Raw genomic sequence first — 5,000 nt, forward strand, 5'->3', positions numbered from 1 at the left:
TATATATGTGCATATGTTTATATGTATGTATGTGTATATGTATACAGGTATGTATGAATGTATGCATATATTCATGTATGAATGTATGTATTTATGTATGTGTATATGTATGCATGTATGTATATACGTATCAACTATTCACGTATTCATATATGTATGTATCTATGAATATATGTATATATGTATGTGTATATGTATAGAGCTATGTATGTATGGATGACATTGTTCAGTTTTCTCACGCTTTCTTACCAACAGAGAAAGAGCCGGTTTCTAACCTAACTCCAAGGCTCCCTCATTGCAATGTCAACATCAACAACAGGGTAACTTTGTTTCAATGTATGTATATATGTACCTATGAATGTGTGTGTGTATGTATGAACGTATGGAAATATGCATGCATGTATATGTCTCTGCGTCTGTATCAATTCCCGTGGTTATGTAAATGTATCGCCGAAACAAAATCATTGTTCACTACGGATTTTTGAAGTTTTTCGGAAAAGAGATCAAGTTACATTAACTAACTAATTTACCCTTCAAGTTTTTCTTCAAGCCTAGTCGTAGAATAATCACTGAATCAAGTAATAGATTAGACAATATACAATGGAATAATTGTAGTTAGAGCTCAGCTAATTATAAAAGATTACGCATAAATAATGTTGTGGTGCTTTGCATTCTGAGATAAAATTCCGTCGGAGTAAACTTAGCTGCTAACCTTTGTGGAGTCAAGCCTTGTCTCTTTCACTTCTGGTTGGCTATGTTCTACTTTAAGGTTAATGTTTTAGACTTGCTACAATGTTCCTTTCGGACAAATAATTGTAGGGAACTTCAGCTACGGCATAACAATCGACACTCGTCTACCATACTACAAAATAACTATATACACGTGGCCATGGCTGTATGGGAAGCATTCTGTTTCACAACAACATGGCTCCTGGCACAGTCCATTTTTCTGGCTGTTTGGGGAAATGTTTTGTATTATATCCTTTGGCCAACGCTTTTTGAGTAGATATGGTAGAGCAAAACTGAAATAACCCTCTCTCACTCTCCTTGTCTCTCTCTATATATGTGTGTATTTATGTATGCGTGTATATATATATATATATATATATATATATATGTGTGTGTGTGGTGTGTGTGTGTATGAGTATGTGTGTATGTATGTGTATGCATATACATATGTGTGTATAAAATCTATGTATATATCTATGTGTGTATTTGTCTTCAATAGCACTTACCAACTATTGCTGCCTTTTTTGCGGTCCCGTAAATCAGCCGTTCGGCTAAGAGGCAATTGGAATAATACACTAAAGGATGGGGGCGATTTTTCGATAAAATTTTTCAAGGGATCTTCCAGCACTGGCACAGTACAATGACTAAAGCAAATGAAAGATAAAGATAATAGAAATGAAAGAATAAGATAAAATTTCAAAATGACCTTGGTGTCGCCATAGTGGGCAAACCAGCTGAGAAAAGTTTTATCAAAATTGATTCACAGAAACCCGAGAAATCCTAAATTAGCGTCATTCTGGGTGTATATATAACCATCTACGTGTGTGTGTGTGTGTGGTGTGTGTGTGTGTCTGTGGTTGTTCCCCGCCACCGCTTGACAACGATGATCGTATATGCATATGACTGATAAAACCAGCATTATGCTTTAAAAATAGAACTGGGGTCGATTCGTTCGAATAAATTTCTTCAGGGCGTTGTTCCAGCAAGGCTGCAATCTAATTACTGAAACAAATAGAAAATAGAGGAAGGATTGCTGCACTTAAAATCAGTAGAAAACGAGTAAATAATGAATAGATACAGACTCAAACTAAAAATCCTTTACGGGGATCATGTTAATTCTGACTATGAAACCGATAAACTGTAAACAAAAACGCATATATATATGATATGGAATTATTCACGCAGTAGGTGTGTGTAAATCGAATCGAGATCAATTTAGAGATTGACAAAAAAAAAAAATTAATAACACGTAATTTTCAATTCTTTCTTTCTTTCTTTCTTTCTTTCTTTCTTGCTTTCATTCTTTCTGTGTTTTATTCCAATCGGAAGTGTGTAATCATAATAAACATGCAGAAAATTGTAAGACAGCAGTCACATATCGAGAATCTCTAGTGATAAGTAATTGAAATGAAAAATTTATTTTACCACCATGAGATATTATCTTAAGATCGGAGACAAAAAATCAAAAAAGGAAGCATAACGTAATTAAAGAAATAAGATAGCATAAAACTGCAAATAATAAATACGATAAAGAAGATTGTATTTCATTCAATTTCCGTTATTTAGTATATTTTTGTACCTAAACTTAACACATGCTTAAAAGAAAATCTATGCTTTGATCTTTTTTATTTTTTGTCTTTAATGTATAATATAAATACAATTTAATTTTTAATTCTCTCCCTTACCAGTCAAACTAATTTTCACACTCTCTCAGTCACTGACACTCTCTTCTCTCTCTCTCCTCCTCTCTCACTCTCTCTCCTCCTCTCTCACTCTCTCTCACTCTCTGTTCTCTTCCCTAACATTCATTCTCAAACTCTATACTTCCCCCCGTTTCGGTTTTGCTCATATCGCTTCTCATTTCGGATTTTTTTTTAATCTTTAAAATTTCGTGGAATTAACTTAATTTTCTTCCATTTTCATCTGAAGATCGTGTTTCCATTGCGGTTACAATTCGATGACGAGGAAATATCACAGGAGTACACTGATAAACACACATACACGCACACATAAATAATCCATGTGTGCGTGTCAATGTGTAGGATTATAAATACACACACACGCACACATACATACATACATACATACGTACACACACACACATATATATATATATATACATATAATCAATGTCTCTTAACTTTTTTCGACAAGATTTATATGTAGGTGTACTACATACACGTACACACCCAAATGCATATATATATATATATATATATATATACATAAATAAGTTATGTGAGTGTTGTATACATTTATATATATGTATGAGTGACTGTATGTACACATGCATACGTATGTACGTAGGAAAACTAGTCCTCTTTATACTTTAGCAGCCTGCATATTTGTGCATAAGTGTGTATATGTGTCTGTGATTGTACACTTTAGTGTATGCAAACGCTCAAAATATAAATGTACATTCCAAGGTAGAGGGTTCACAGTGTACGTTTTATAATACACTTTAATATGCTAAACACCGTCTGTATCACAAATTTAGTGATCTGATAAAGAAATATATCGATATATATAACATTTCCTTACCGTACCTGAATAGACAAATGATTTTTTTATCACCACCCTTTTCTTAGCACATGATTTTGTGTATGCGTACACAAACATACATTTTCACACGCTAACTCACTCGCACGCACAAATATATGCATACGCAAACACACACACACACTCAAACCCACACGAGTGCACTCACACACATATCGTGGCACTCCGTCGGTTACGACGACGAGGGTTCCAGTTGATCCGATCTGACGAAACACCCTGCTCGTGAAATTAACATGCAAGAGGCTGAGCACTCCACAGACACGTGTACCGTCAAAGTAGTTCTTGGGGGGAAAATCAGCGTGACACAGAGTGCGACAAGACTGGCCCTTTGAAATACAAGCACAATAGAAACAGGAAGAAAGAGTGAGAGAATGTTGAGATGAAAGAATACAGCAGGGTTCACCACCACCTCTTGCCGGAGCCTCGGGGAGAATTAGGAGTGTTCGCTTAATAAACACTAACAACGCCGGGTCTGGGACTTGAAACGGCGATACTATGACCGCGAGTCCGCTGTCCTAACCACTGGACCATTACGCCTCCACGCAAACACATATAGTTACATAACGTCTACCTTCTCAGGGCTCAAGTGTAGATATATATATATATATATATATAGGTGTGTGTGTGTGTGTGCAAATGGTTTTTACAATATGACTTCTGAATGATTTGAAAGATAGAATTTGGTTACATTCTTCTTTAGTATATATTTTATTTCTTTATTACCCACAACGTGCTAAACATTGAGGGGACAAACTAGTACTTATTTTATCGGTCGTTTTATGGGTATTACATACTGCTACAATTGTTTCAGGAGCAATTTTCACTTCGCCTTACACAATAAAAAATATTATTTAGGTTTATAACTAGTTACATAACGTGTTAGGTATCAGGAATAAAGTAAACAGGCGGACAACGACTTGGTGATTAATAAAAAGATTATTAACGAGTCAAATTGAAAATGAGGAAACCACCATTCAAATTTGAACGCATATATGTATATAGGTGCGGCGGTTTGGTTAGGAGCTTGCTTCCAAGTCACATGGTTCCGATTTCGGTCCTACGGCGTGGAACCTTCGGTAAGTGACTTCTACTGTAACCTCAGGTCGACCAAAGCCTTGTGAGCTGATTTGAAAGACGGAAACTGAAAGAAGCCTGGTTGTCAAGTGATGGTGAGGTTAAATAATAGACACAAAAATACACAACACACACACACACACACACATACATATATATAATGTATAATATATATATTATATATATATATATATATATATATATATATATATATATTATATATATACATATATATGTATATAGATTTTTGTGTCTATTATTTAACTCACCATCTCACTTGACAACCAGTGTTGTGTATTAAGTTCCCCGGAATTTAATGGTGTCGATAGGATACGTAGTAGGCTCACAAGGAAAAAGTGCTGGGGTCGACTTGGTCGACTAAAGGCGGTGCTCCAGCATAGCCGCACTGAAATTAGTGAGACAAGTAAAAGAGCGTGTCTACGTGTTTGTGCATGTGTGTGTGTGTGTGTGTGTGTGTGTGTGTGTGTGTGTGTTTGCTTGTGTTTGAAAGTTATGTGTCTATGACTCTCAATCATATGACAATGGAATCAAAACTATCGCGGAGAAGCAGTTGGTTCGCTTCAAACAGGTTTGGACAAAAGACGTGAAAAATAAAAGAAAACGTGAGTCGATCAATA

The sequence above is a fragment of the Octopus sinensis genome, linkage group LG19, assembly GCF_006345805.1.
Source record: "Octopus sinensis linkage group LG19, ASM634580v1, whole genome shotgun sequence".
Lineage (NCBI taxonomy): Eukaryota > Metazoa > Mollusca > Cephalopoda > Octopoda > Octopodidae > Octopus > Octopus sinensis.